This window comes from Schistocerca piceifrons, chromosome 9, assembly GCF_021461385.2.
Source record: "Schistocerca piceifrons isolate TAMUIC-IGC-003096 chromosome 9, iqSchPice1.1, whole genome shotgun sequence".
Lineage (NCBI taxonomy): Eukaryota > Metazoa > Arthropoda > Insecta > Orthoptera > Acrididae > Schistocerca > Schistocerca piceifrons.
The window spans coordinates 124,114,101-124,129,644 of NC_060146.1; the positions used below are offsets into that span (position 1 = coordinate 124,114,101).

The following is a 15,544-nucleotide window of genomic DNA, read 5'->3' on the forward strand; positions in this document are numbered from 1 at the left end:
AATGGTGAATTGGATAGTGTAATGGTGAATTGGAAGGGCTGGGAAGCATGATGAATTTATAGTAACGGTTCGAAACATCTTGAAACACAAAAATTTTTCTTTTATATTTTGTTATTTATTCGAATTATTTGGCGTTACTTGTGAGCCTATAGTCACTGTGCCTATTATCCACAATGATTCCCTTTGTGTGCATGGAAATTAGCAGGATGGGTATATTACCCACACTAACGGAATGTGGGAATCCCAGTGGCATATCCGTTGTTTCTGCAGTTTGCTCCCACCTCCAGTTCCGTTCGTGGTGGTACTTCTGCCTTCAGCTATGGTTGTCCTCAGCCAATTGAAAGGTACGAAAGTCACATGACACAAAAGCAGCGCATTTGCGGCATGAAATACGAAAGTGCCAAGACGCCTAAGTAATAGTTTCATACTTTCTGCGACATGATTAGCGCTCTCGCACATCATTTGTGTTTATATGGACATAGTTATACAGTGGACATTCAAGATGATAAAATGTGTAGCACCCAATAGCGTATCGAAACATTACATTGTACTGTTTCATTTGTTCCGAAACAGTTACGCGTTTCAGTTCGCCCATCTCTCATCTAGACTATTACCCTGCAGAGGCTGGCAGAAGGCTTTGCGAATCAACTTCAAGCGATTTTCCGTCCTGACTCGAATTTTATTTGACCACATTATTATTACACCTGCAAGTAAGGACACTTCTGTCGGCTTACCGCGAGTCAACGAAAAATCATGCTCGCCGAGCTACCACAATCCAATGGAAACTATATCCTGGTTATTAAAATTGTGGAGTGTATGGTCCCCGACTCAAGAGGGTAGACGCCAACCTCTCCATCTGCCGTATATACACTCCTGGAAATTGAAATAAGAACACCGTGAATTCATTGTCCCAGGAAGGGGAAATTTTATTGACACATTCCTGGGGTCAGATACATCACATGATCACACTGACAGAACCACAGGCACATAGACACAGGCAACAGAGCATGCACAATGTCGGCACTAGTACAGTGTATATCCACCTTTCGCAGCAATGCAGGCTGCTATTCTCCCATGGAGACGATCGTAGAGATGCTGGATGTAGTCCTGTGGAACGGCTTGCCATGCCATTTCCACCTGGCGCCTCAGTTGGACCAGCGTTCGTGCTGGACATGCAGACCGCGTGAGACGACGCTTCATCCAGTCCCAAACATGCTCAATGGGGGACAGATCCGGAGATCTTGCTGGCCAGGGTAGTTGACTTACACCTTCTAGAGCACGTTGGGTGGCACGGGATACATGCGGACGTGCATTGTCCTGTTGGAACAGCAAGTTCCCTTGCCGGTCTAGGAATGGTAGAAAGATGGGTTCGATGACGGTTTGGATGTACCGTGCACTATTCAGTGTCCCCTCGACGATCACCAGTGGTGTACGGCCAGTGTAGGAGATCGCTCCCCACACCATGATGCCGGGTGTTGGCCCTGTGTGCCTCGGTCGTATGCAGTCCTGATTGTGGCGCTCACCTGCACGGCGCCAAACGCGCATACGACCATCATTGGCACCAAGGCAGAAGCGACTCTCATCGCTGAAGACGACACGTCTCCATTCGTCCCTCCATTCACGCCTGTCGCGACACCACTGGAGGCGGGCTGCACGATGTTGGGGCGTGAGCGGAAGACGGCCTAACGGTGTGCGGGACCGTAGCCCAGCTTCATGGAGACGGTTGCGAATGGTCCTCGCCGATACCCCAGGAGCAACAGTGTCCCTAATTTGCTGGGAAGTGGCGGTGCGGTCCCCTACGGCACTGCGTAGGATCCTACGGTCTTGGCATGCATCCGTGCGTCGCTGCGGTCTGGTCACAGGTCGACGGGCACGTGCACCTTCCGCCGACCACTGGCGACAACATCGATGTACTGTGGAGACCTCACGTTCCACGTGTTGAGCAATTCGGCGGTACGTCCACCCGGCATCCCGCATGCCCACTATACGCCCTCGCTCAAAGTCCGTCAGCTGCACATACGGTTCATGTCCACGCTGTCGCGGCATGCTACCAGTGTTAAAGACTGCGATGGAGCTCCGTATGCCACGGCAAACTGGCTGACACTGACGGCGGCGGTGCACAAATGCTGCGCAGCTAGCGCCATTCGACGACCAACACCGCGGTTCCTGGTGTGTCCGCTGTGCCGTGCGTGTGATCATTGCTTGTACAGCCCTCTCGCAGTGTCCGGAGCAAGTATGGTGGGTCTGACACACCGGTGTCAATGTGTTCTTTTTTCCATTTCCAGGAGTGTATTCCACTGGTATTCGTTCTAATTTCGTCCGCCGTGTTAGTTGCCATATCATCATTGCCATCAAGTTTTGCATATTCGTCTTCATTCTCCAGGTCAGAAATGATTATTGCATTCTGTGTTGCTTTTTCCATTAACCCATCATTGGCCAGATTTCATCTTCAGCTCCTTTGATATGTTCGCAAGCTTTTAATCAGTCATGATGGTTAATCTTAGATAAAGACTCTTCCGTTATTTGTTTTAGGGTAGTTCAGTTCATGGAAGAAACATTTGTTTCTGCAAATTTTTACTTTGTTTATCCGGCATTATCTTCATAAGGGTTGAAATCACAGTCGTAAGATGTTAGCCTCAGTATAGTGTATCCCTTACGCTTTAAAACTGCCTCTGCTTTAAAAAGAAGGCCTTGGATTGACTGTAGTGCACAATTTGTAAAAGCTCATGTCTTGTTAAGCTGGATTCAAAACTAATTTTGTTCTAAATGAGCAGTTCAGTAACGTCCGCTTTGCAAGTTGCAATAGTGGCTACTTTATTTCTCTGGATATATGATACAGTATGTTGCCAAGAACAATACTATCAACTGAGAAACCCATGTCTCTTGTATGCATTTGTGATAGTTATTCCAATGCATATCATAGTGATAATATTCGAATTTAGGTTTAGAATCATAAATTGATGCTGCTCCCTCTATGAAACCTATTCCCCCTCCAGCGTGTACAACGATAACTCAGTAAATGGCAATGCTGTTAGTCAGTCCTCTTGGTACTTTTCACGCCATAATGCGTACACACCCAAGTTTCGTCCGTGAATACCGTTGGTTTCCTTCGCCCCATTTTGCTATTTCAATCTCTCTCAAGCATTCCGCTTGCTTCACAACAATATGAAACATTCTGTAGCTAGGGTACTTCGACATTTTTACATGTTCTCAAACGAGATCCCTCTTCCTGAACATCTTCTGTGTTAAAAAAATGGAAGATGCTCTCTTAACGTTGAGATTTCCTTCTTCTGCTAGTAATACTACAAAAATTGTCTTCGAATAAGTGCTTTATCGAAGTCATCTGTATAGATTACTTTTCTAGAACGTCTTCGTTTTAACATTTTTCCCGATTTCTTCCGCTTTCTGAAAGTGTATCAAAACGTATTTTATTGTTTTTCTGACTTCCCTATCATAACTGACATCCTTAAGATTGCTTTCTGTAGATGTATGAGTATCGATTCTGATTCCTTTTTGTTCTTGCCAGCATTGTACAGCTTTGATTATAAGGTCTTTCTTATCTGAATGTATCCGCTCTCGCGACATCTTCCTGTGTTTTCCACTCTTGCGTAGATGACACCGCACTGCACAACTGAGGATATTTCACGAGGACACGCTGGACGACTTGACGCGAAAGCACAGACCGTGCGGCGCGATTTCTTTAGCCAACACTGTACTTGAGTTTAACGTTACCGCATGATTCCTATACCAACAAGGACAGGACAAGTGCAGTGATATCGTGCCTCGGTAATACTGAGTGTGTGTGTTTGTGCTAGGGTCAGATGTGTCGTTGTTTGTGTGTTTGTGTTGACTGTTTCTGTACGTCTTTTAATTTTGTTTTTTAGATTTGTACTTACGTCTCTAACGTACGCGTTGTTTCTGGCTGTTGGCGTTGCACAGCTTAGTTCTTTTTGGTACCTAAAGCGGGTATACTTTCACCGCCTTGGTTACTTTGACCACTCACACTCCAAATGGTTTGCAGTTTACTGCTGGCTTTTGGATGGGTGTTTAGTGTATGCTATGCGGTGGTTGTACGTGACTCAACGTAGTGCCGATTTTCTTGCGCAAATGTTGGTGACCCTGTTGATACGAAAACGTGTGTTAGAAACTGGTTCAGGTATAACGTATAATGTCAAACGTCTCCCGAAACAAGGAATGAAGCTTGTTTGGCCACAAGTGACATGTATTGAGTCGATAAACGAAGAACTGTTAAGCTTGGCTGTCACTGCACTGGATGTTTTGGAACGAGGATTTAAGTTTAAGATGGATGAGATTGAATGTATTATACTCACAAGAAGAGCGAACGAGCTTTTCCACACTGTATTGATACTGACAGGCTTTATAGGGTAAGACTAAGACTTCAACATGTGTAACTACCAAAACCGCAACTCTCGCCGTTTTCGAGAAAATCGACTTGGAACATTTTACGTGTGCTTATATACTTCGTGAGGTCTATAGTAATCAAGAATTCCCCAACCAATTTTTATTTTATTCCCACGTAATTCTAATAATACACATGGGTGGTACGCTGAGAAATTGTGTGGCGACCGAGAACCGCCTACAAATATAACCCAATGTTGTTTTCAAATAGACACATTGAAAAAAATCATGCACATGCAAAGATCCGGGATTTATTAGAAGTAGCATGTCTCAATAATTATTGTTTCCGATGATCAAAGCACACTGATTCGTATACTGCTTCATAGGCTACACATAATAATTTCCACACATGCAGATAAAAAAAGTATAAATAAGGTGAGTATATTGATTTGATTGAAAGTTCTTGTGTATCCATTTCCTCCATTTTCATAACGAAAGCTTTTTCTTCTTCTTCATAAAAAAATATGAAAATAATAAACGTATCATTCATCAAATTTGACACAGGCACAATACACTGAAGAGAGGGCCGCAACACGACTAGTGTCTGAAGTAGTGCTGGAGGGAACTGACTCCATGAACTCTGCAGGCTGTCCATAAATCCGTAAGAGTACGAGCGGATGGAGATCTCTTCTGAACAGCATGTTGGAAGGCATCCCAGATATGCTCAATTATGCTTATTTCTGGAGAGTTTGGTAGCCAGTGGAAGAGTTTAAAGTCAGAAGAGTGTTCCGGTAGCAACTCTGTACCATTCCTAGACATGTAGAGTGTCGCATTGTTCTGCTGGAATTGCCCAATTCCGTCGGAACGCACAGTGGACAAGAATGGTTGCAGGTGGTCAGACAGGATTCTTACGTACGAATCACCTGTTAGAGTCTAATTAGACGTATTAGGGTCCCATATCACTCCAACTGTACACGCTCCACACCATTACAAAGGCTCCATGGGTTCATGAATATGTTTCCATTCCCGTACACGTCCATCTGCTCGATTCAATCTGAAACGGGATTCGTACGATCAGGCGTCATCTTTCCGGTCATCAACAGTCCAATGTCAGTGTTGACGACCCAGGAGAGGCGTAAAGCATCGTGTCGTGCAATGTCGAGGGTGCGCGAGTAGGCCTTCGGCTCTGAAAGCCCATGTCGATGATGTTTCGTTGAATGGTACGCTGACACTTACTGACGGCCCAGCATTGAAATGTATATCAACTTGTGGGGGGGTTGCACTTCTCTTACCTTGAACTATTCTCTTCAGTCGTCGTTGGTCGTGTTCTTGCAGAATGTTTTTTCCGACCGCAGTGATGTCGTCGATTTTATGTTTCACTGGATTCCTGATGTTCACGGTACACTCGTGAGAAAGTCGTACGGGAAAATCCCCATTTCATCGCTACCTCGGAGACGCTGTGTCCCATCACTCGTGCGCCGACAATAACGCCACTTAAATCTTGATAACCTGCCATTGTAGGAGCAGGAACCTATCTGACAACTGCACCAGACACTGGTTGTCTTATATAGGCGTTACCGACCGCAGCGCCTTATTCTGCTTAGTTACATATTTCTGTATTTCAATACGCATGCCTATACCAGTTTCTTTGGCGCTTCAGTGTAATTACGTTAGAAGGAAAAAAACAATAGATGTCAGCCAGGTATATTCCATCAATGGATCTCGCACTTGTATAAATAATTGCTTAACACCCTCAGCTGTGGTTTTCTTGAGCACTACTGACCATACAAAATACATAAAATCACGTAAAATTACCAAACTCGATTTTCTCGAATATGGTTGAGAGTTGCGTCTTCCTGTTTACGCATGTTGTCGTCTTAGTCGTGACCTTCACATCCTATCAGTATGAATCAGACCGATGAGGGAAAGTTCGTGCGATCCCCTTGTGAACTAAATTTAGAGCTTTGTATGCCGTACTCCATTCTAGTACCTTTTATTAATTTCATAATTTTGATAATGTTTGATTTGTGTACCGGATTAGATTTCTATCTTTTATGAGGCTTAATAATGCACGTAAGGAAACTCTAGATCAGCGTATTTATTTCCTGGTGGTCAGAATTTCGTCGTGTTGTTTAAATATTGACCACAAATGGAATTATATTTGGCGTTTGTGGTGGAAGTACAGGCCGGGCATTGTACCACGCTAATTTTGACCACTTTTTTTCAATTACTGCCTCCGCGTTTTGTAAAATACATTGTACTAACTATTATGTAACCTTTTCATGCAAGTTCTCACATTTACTACGATAAATATCAGAAGTTAGAAATCCATCATGATAATCACGTGTGAATGTGAAAATTTTTGGAAGTATCCTTGGTTTACGGTAGTTCCCTTTTTTTTAAAACAGCTCTGTGGTGGTGCTACTCTATGAGCCGTGAGATGTAGATTCTAGCATGCGAGGCGCTAAGTGCGGTCAGGATGTGTCTCGTCCTTTGATGTGGTAGGAACCTATCTCTCAGACACGCAGCTTACAGAACTGTACCTGGTACACGTGAAGACATTCGTCGCTGAATGGGGGGTCCACGACACTCCGCTCAATTTCGTTGCAAACCCAGCGTAACGGCCAAGGGTACTCTGCTACAGCAGCTCGGCTGTAAGGGGGAGGGGGAGGAGCGGAGAAGGAAAGGGGAGGGGGGGTGGGGGAGTGACAGAACACGGTGCGGTTCCAGGGAGCCGCAGACGGCGGCTTCTCCAGCTCCTGCCGGCCTTTTGTCATTACGTCCCAACCGCTAATGCGGCTTAAGAGCAATGCGGCGCATACTGTAGAATGTAGGTGTACGTACTCCGCGTATAAAGAGAGTTCCAGGGGAGGGGCGGACTTAATGCGGCCTGAGGGTGTGGGAGCAGCACTCGGCTGTCACAGCCGCGCAGTCCCTCCGCCTCCGGGAGAGCAGCGGGCGGAGTACGCAGCCGCTGAAGCGAGCGCAGCGCTGGAAGACACGCCATCATAGCTGCTGCCATTGTCATCTCCATAAAGTGCCCATACGGCACGTTTCTGGAGGGTCTTAAGCGAGAGCAATTACTGTTTGGGCAAGGCGGAGGATTCCATCACGATAAATTTCACTACTATGGGCATTTCAGCAAGTGCAGTGCCTTTCATAGAGATTCATCCGACTTTATCAGACTTCCAAGAGGTTTGGTCGAAAATTTCAAATCGTCTGTTGATCTGTTGCTGCTAACAATATACACTAAAAGATAAAAACCGACGCACAACGAAGGAATTATCCGGATGGGACTGAAATACATGAATGTAGTGTATATGTTCACACAAACAAATGATTACAGTGCCAGAAAAACTGGATAATTTATTCTACAGAAAGAGCTTCGCAAGTTCAGCAAGGCAGTAACGGCGTGGTCCATCTCTGATCCTTGTGCAAGCTGTTATTCGGCTTTGGCATTGATTGATAGAGTCACAGGATGTTCTCCTGAGGGGCATCGTTCGAAATTCTTTCCAATTGGCGCTTTAGATCATCAAAATGCCGAGCAACTTGAAGGCCTCGGCCCATAGTGTCCCAAAGGTTCTCAACTGAGAAGAGTTCCGGCGACCTTGTTGCCTAAGGTAGGGTTCAACAAGCAAGATGGTAAGCAGTGGTAGCTCTCGCCGGGTGCAGGGAGACATTAGCTTGCTCAGACGTAAGCCCAGTATGGCCTGCAATGAAGAGCAACAAAACGAGGTTAGAGTATCTTAAATAAAACTGTAAATTTGTGGTATGTTCCTACGGAACCAAACTGCTTAGGTCATCGGTCACAAAGCTTACACACTACTTAATCTAACCTAAAGTAACTTACGCTATGGACAACACACACACACACACACACATGCCCGAGGTAGGACTCGAACCTCCGACGGGGGGCAGCCGTGCGGGCCGTGACAAGACGCCCAAGAACGCACGGCTACCCCGTGCGACTTACAATATCATTGATGTACCGCTGCCTACAAGAATAATATACAGAAGAGTGGAAAAGAAAATTGAGAATGCGCTAGGTGACGATCAGTTTGGCTTTAGGAAAAGTAAAGGGACGAGAGAAGCAATTCTGACGTTACGGTTAATAATGGAAGCAAGGCTAAAGAAAAATCAAGTCACTTTCATAGGATTTGTCGACCTGGAAAAAGCGTTCGACAATATAAAATGGTGCAAGCTGTTCGAGATTCTGAAAAATGTAGGGATAAGCTATAGGGAGAGACGGGTCATATACAATATGTACAACAACCAAGACGGAATAATAAGACGATCAAGAACGAAGCGCTCGTATTAAGAAGGGTATAAGACAAGGCTGTAGCCTTTCGCCCCTACTCTTCAATCTGTACATCGAGGAAGCAATGATGGAAATACAAGAAAGGTTCAGGAGTGGAATTAAAATACAAGGTGAAAGGATATCAATGATACGATTCGCTGATGACATTGCTATCCTGAGTGAAGTGAAGAAGAATTAAGTGATCTGCTGAACGGAATGAACAGTCTAATGAGTACACAGTATGGTTTGAGAGTAAATCGGGTAAAGACGAAGGTAATGAGAAGTAGTAGAAATGAGAACAGCGAGGAAGTTAACATCAGGATTGACGATCACGAAGTCAATGTAGTTAAGGAATTCTGCTACCTAGGCAGTAAAATAACCAATGACGGACGGAGTGAGGAGGACATCAAAAGCAGACTCGCTATGGCAAAAGAGGCATTTCTGGCCAATAGAAGTCTACTAATATCAAATACCGGCCTTAATTTGAGGAAGAAATTTCTGAGGATGTACGTCTGGAGTACAGCATTGTATGGTAGTGAAACATGGACTGTGGGAAAACCGGAACAGAAGAGAATCGAAGCATTTGAGATGTGGTGCTATAGACGAATGTTGAAAATGAGGTGGACTGATAAGGTAAGGAATGAGGAGGTTCTACGCAGAATCGGAGAGGAAAGGAATATGTGGAAAACACTGATAAGGAGAAGGGACAGGATGATAGGACATCTGCTAAGACATGAGGGAATGACTTCCATGGTACTAGTGGGAGCTGTAGAGGGCAAAAACTGTAGAGGAAGACAGAGATTGGAATACGTCAAGCAAACAATTGAGGACGTAGGTTGCAAGTGCTACTCTGAGATGAGGAGATTAGCACAGGAAAGGAATTCGTGACGCGCCGCATCAAACCAGTCAGTAGACTGATGACCAAAAAAACAAAAAACCGCTGTGTTGTAAGGGTGACGCAGGTGACAACGAAAGGGCTTCTGGTATGAAAAGAAATGACACTTCGGACCATCGTTCCAGCTTGCCGGACCTTATTTCGGGTGACGGGCAGGTTAGTATCGCACCACTGTCCAGGGTACCTCCAGACATACGTTTCGCCTGGTACTTCACGAACCGGAGAGTTTCTACTACTCGTCTTCGTGCTTCCTAAGCCCTTCCTAGGCCAGGAAGATCACCGGATCTCTCCAAAATTGAGAACGTTTGGAGCAGTATGGGCGGGGCGCTCCAATAGTTTCGGGATTTTGTTGACATAACGCCCGATTGGACAGAGTTTGGCATAGTATCCCTCAGAGGGTATCCATCAACTCTATCAATCAATGCTAGGCCGAATAACTACTCGCAGAAGGACCGAGGTGGACCAGCCAATTATTGACTTGCTCAGTTTATACTCTTTCTCTAGAACAAATTTTCTGAAACTGTAATCATTCGTTTGTCCGTACACGTACATCACATCTATCGATTTCCATCTCATAGCACATGGGGAGAATTATTGTCGGCAAGCTTCTGTATTAACTGTAATTACTCGGATTGTGTTGTTATGGTCATTTCGCTGCACGTATGTTGGAGGAAGTAATATGTTGTCACATCCCTCCCGAAAAGTACTCTCTCGTATCTTCAATAGTATACTAAGGTGATAGAAGTCTTGGAATACGTCCTGGTGTCGTGTCGGGACTCCTTTTGCCCAACATAGAGCAGCAAGTGTCATTCGCTCAGCAAATCGTTGAAAGTCACCTGCAGAAGTATTGAGCCTTGCTGCCTCTGCAGCCGTCCATTCTCGCGTAGTGCTGCCGGTGCAGAATTTTGTGCACGAACTAACCTATCGAGTATGTCTCACAAATAATAAATGAGAGTCGTTTCGGGCAACCAATTTGGCGAAATTATTCCCTCAAATTGTTCACAATCAATTGCGAAGAATTGTGGTCGGGTGCCCTGACCTTTTTCCATCTATAAAAATTCCAGTGTCACTTGGGAACATGAAACCCATGAACGGGTTGCCGTGCTGCGTCTCGGATTAGTGCTGTTTCTAGGTTTCTGTCCTCTGTTGGAGGCCATACCGTATCGTTTAGTTGACATGATTATGGTTGTTTACCTTCTTGTCGTTTTGACTGGCGCTACTTGGTTTCGCAAGCATTACCTGTCCGCTAGTGGCAGCAGCGGCGGTTTCCGGGATGTAGTAACTGTGTCCCTGTCTTTGGGGCTAAGTCGTGCTTCTTCCGGGTCGTGTGAGTGACCAGTTCAGTTGGGGACTCAGGAGGAGCCAGGTCCGCACAGTCCGTGAACGCCGAGACCACTGGTGGCGCACATGGACTACCGGATCGAAGGCGTGCGGTCACGAGGGTACACGACCTCGTCGTAAACCGGATCCTGCAAGTTTAAGTTGAGTGCATTTGAATACAAGTAGAGAGACCTCCACCACTGTGAGATCTTTGCGATTCTCTAGTGGCTTGGGTTCATGCTGCTGCTCGTAGTGTTGCTGAGGCGAAGAGGAGCGAATGGAGTGCTTAGGGAAGGCGGATCTGGACTTAGTAATTACTATTTATTCCGTTCAGTTTGCAGCTATTTGTTAAGTTCAACCAGAGGTATTCTTCCTGCCTCGTGGCTGCTAATGCCCCAGTTACCAGCCCTGGGGGTTAGTGTATGTAACGGCAGTGTACGTTTCCTCGCCTTGCCGCTGCTGTCCGGTGAGCCGTGTAGTTCTGAGAGCTTTCTTGATTGTAGGTTGGTTGGCGATTCTTCTGCTCTGGTGGTAGTGATTCATTTCTCGTTCTGGACGCTCTAAGCACAGTATTCTGCGGGCGGAGTCCAGACCACCAGTTCCGGCTCTGACGTATTTTTACATCTTTGCATTTGGTTTACTGGAAGTCAGGTAGTCTCAGCAAGATTATCATTAGCCATTCGTTAGACTGCCACCATCTTGTAAAGTGAATGCAACTCTTGGCTGCCTATCTCATCGCTCGAGAAAGTGATTTTTGCCGGACCTACTCAGAGGTCGATTCCTGGTATACCTTCTGTGACTGGTCCTTGTGTTTTATTATTGTAATCTGTATTTTAATCTATGTTTCTAAATTCTTTTGTTACATTGCCGTTCTTGGCGTTACAACAAGGTTAAAAGTTTGTGCTACCGAGTTTACCATCATTTTGTCTCACCCATTTGGTGAGCAGTTGCCTGTCTCTGTAAATTAACCTTGCTATTGCATCGCTGTTTTACAGTATGTTTGTTAAACTTTTTATTACTGCCGTTCTTGGCGTTCAAGGCCTTCAGCCGTGACTGTGATTACTTGCATTAAAATTCTAATTGGGATCACATTGGCTTGTTTCTAAAACATTATTTTCTGTGTCTGTATTTTATGTTCATTTGGTAAATTGTAACGCATTGAAAGCACTATTATTTACACAGTTGTTTATTCCTCCATTAATAACATGTGATATCTTTATTTATTGCTGAGTCGGGAAACGCCGTTTTAAAATAAATGTGTGTAATTGCAAAGGGAACCAACAGTAACTGTTTACGGCCCCGTCCACAATCGTAACCGAATCCTGCCTTCCCTGACCACCATGTTTCAACGGTTGCAGATGGTCTCCAAGTAGTCGAACATAACCATTTCCACTCAATGATCGGTTCACTTGGACCACGGGACCCAGTCTATTCCATGTATACATAGCTCACACCGTTATGGAGTCACCATCAGCCTGCCTTGTTGACAACTTGGGTCCATGGTTTCGTTGGGTCTGCCTCATACCTGAACCGTGCACCAACTCTTACCTACTGAAATTGGGACTCATCTGATCAGGCCACAGTTTTCCAGTCGTCTAGGGTCCAACCGATATGGTCCCGAGCCCAGTAGAGGTGTTGCAAGCGATGTCCTGCTGTTTGCAAAGGCACTTGCGTCTGTCATCTACTGTCATAGTCCTTTAACGCCAAATTTCGGAACTCTGCCCTAACGTAGACAATCATCGTACGTCGCACATCGAATTGGGCGGTTTTTTGCTCAGTCTGCTTATCTGTTGGCTACGAAAATGCCGCTGTTCTCGCTCGTTAAGTGAAGGCCGTCGGTCATTGCCTTGTCTGTGGTGAGAGGCAATACATGAAATTTCGTATTCTCGGAACGCTCTGGACTCTATCTCGGAATATTGAATTCTATAGCGATATCCGCATTGGAATGTCCCATGTGTCCAGCTCCAGCAACCATCCCATGTTGAAACTCTCTCAATTCTCTTCGTGCGGCCGTAATCACGTCGGAAACAATGCCACGTGAATCACCTGAGTACAAATGACAGCTCCGCAACTCCTGGAGCGTTTGCCACTGGAGTGTGCTGTGCATCTGTGCAACGCTGTCACGCCGATTAAACGATGCCGTGACAAAAAGTGAAGCATTTTGTAGGATCTGCTTTATCACTTTCATCCTACCTGGTAAGCGTCCCAGTCTGATGAACAATACTTAAGAAGTGGACATCGCTTTTTAAACCATTTCTTTAGTGGATATATTTCTGAGGTGTTTTGGGCTCATGTATGCGTTGGTTTAAACCTTGGTTCCTATTCTTTGATTGGTTTTCGGCGATTATTGCAATTATGCCGCTGTTCGCTCTCTCCGTGAGAGGCAGCAGCGGTGTGTATCGATATTCGCACCTTGTACTATCTTTGGTCTGGTGCTCATAGTTTCCAGCTGTGCTGCGTACGAGTGGTCAGTCGGTTGGCGTGGAGCAGCGAGGAAATGTCCACGGGGCGTAGTTTGGCGGGGCCCGCTGGTGGTCTCTATGCAGTGTCGGAGTGTGTGGGGCTGTTCTCATTGCTGCGAGGTCCATGGCTCACCGACCCTTGACACGAAAGTTGAGTTTAGATTTAATTTACCAGCGAGGCAACACTGTTCACATTCTGCCATTTGGTTCTCGTTGTTGGCTGTTGGGACATTCCCATGAGCAACGACGTCTGTGTTAGAGTTGGCGATGATTTAGCCACCGTCCGATGGAGTCTAACTGTATTTGGTTATTTTCAATTGAAGTGCACCGGAGGAATTTTCTGCCTTGTGGCCGTTAACGTTCTGGTTACCTGCCCTCGCCGTTGACGTAAATTTAGGCAGTGTCCTTTCCTCACCTTGTTGTCGCTGTCCAGCACGGTGTGCAGTTTGACAGCTTAATGTACGCCTGGTTGTGGGTGTCCATGCCTTTTACCGTTGCATTGAACTCCTGGTTGGGTGCGCAAGTTACCTTGTCGGTGGGTCCGTTAACTGTCTGCTGGTTGGGTTGTCGTCGGATCGAGAATGGTTGGGCCGTCTGCCTGTCTCACCTAAGTGAACGTTAGTATTTCAAGTGCTGGCCGACCCACAAAACTTCTGAGCACCATTAACTGCACTGCCTTTTATTATTTTCTGTTGTGTGTATTTACATGGCTCATAGCCGATGGATTTGAATTAAAGTTGAATTATTTCAGTTGTGTTTTGAGTCATGGCCTTCAGCCGTTTTAAAATTAAAATTCCTTGCTCGTCAAGTGTCGGTAGCTCAGTTGGTAGAGCACTTGCCCGCGAAAGGCAAAGGTCCCGAGTTCGAGTCTCGGTCGGGCACACAGTTTTAATCTGCCAGGAAGTTTCATATCAGCGCACACTCCGATGCAGAGTGAAAATCTCATTCTGGAAACATCCCCCAGGCTGTGGCTAAGCCATGTCTCCGCAATATCCTTTCTTTCAGGAGTGCTAGTTCTGCAAGGTTCGCAGGAGAGCTTCTGTAAAGTTTGGAAGGTAGGAGACGAGGTACTGGCAGAAGTAAAGCTGTGAGTACCGGACGTGAGTCGTGCTTCGGTAGCTGAGTTGGTAGAGCACTTGCCCGCGAAAGGCAAAGGTCCCGAGTTCGAGTCTCGGTCGGGCACACAGTTTTAATCTGCCAGGAAGTTTCAAGTGTTACATTGTTTGAGCCTTCAGTCTGTTTAACACATAATTTAAAGATAAAGCCATGGGCCTTCTGCCCATTAAAAATTATTTTAGTTGTGGTTTAAGTCATGGCCTTCAGCCGTTTTAAAATTAAAATTCCTTGCTTGTCAAGTGTTAGATTGTTTGAGCCTTCAGCTTGTTTAATATATTGTTTATAGATAAAGCCTTGGACCTTCTTTCTAATAAAAATTATTTTAGTTGTGCTTTAAGTCATGATCCTTCAGCCGTTTTAAAATTAAATTGTTTGGGCCTTCAGCCAAATTATAGAACTTCCTTAACGTAAGGCCTTCTGCCTTCTAACCTTAACGTGAGGCCTTCTGCCTTCTAAATATTCTTTTTGGCGTCTGAATTTCGAGATTATGGTTTTTAGCCGTTTTTCTTTAAATGAAAGTGGTTGTGCCCGTAAGGCAAAAGATGTTGTTGTTGTTGTGGTCTTCAGTCCTGAGACTGGTTGGATGCAGCTCTCCATGCTAATCTGTCCTGTGAAAACTTCTTCATCTCCCAGTACATACTGCAACCCACATCCCTCTGAATCTGCTTAGTGTATTCATCTCTTGGTCTCCCCCTACGATTTTTACCCCCCACGGTGCCCTCCAATGCTAAATTTGTGATCCCTTGATGCCTCAAAACATGTCCTACCAACCGATCCCTTCTTCTAGTCAAGTTGTGCCACAAACTTCTCCACAATCCTATTCAATACCTCCTCATTAGTTACGTGATCTACCCACCTTATCTTCAGCATTCTTCTGTAGCGCCACATTTCAAAAGCTTCTATTCTCTTCTTGTCCAAACTGGTTATCGTCCATGTTTCACTTCCATACATGGCTACACTCCATACAAATACTTTCAGAAACGACTTCCTGACACTTAAATCTATACTCGATGTTAACAAATTTCTCTTCTTGAGAAACGCTTTCCTTGCCATTGCCAGTCTACATTTTATATCCTCTCTACTTCGACCATCATC

The 15,544-nt window shown here is 45.3% G+C and overlaps 1 non-coding gene across 1 annotated transcript; it reads left to right on the forward strand.

The window, feature by feature from the left end:
* The first annotated feature begins 14,141 nt into the window (after nucleotides 1-14,141).
* Nucleotides 14,142-14,216, forward strand: Trnas-cga. The gene has a single exon. It is a non-coding gene; the product is annotated as a tRNA-Ser (tRNA).
* The last annotated feature ends 1,328 nt before the right edge of the window (nucleotides 14,217-15,544 follow it).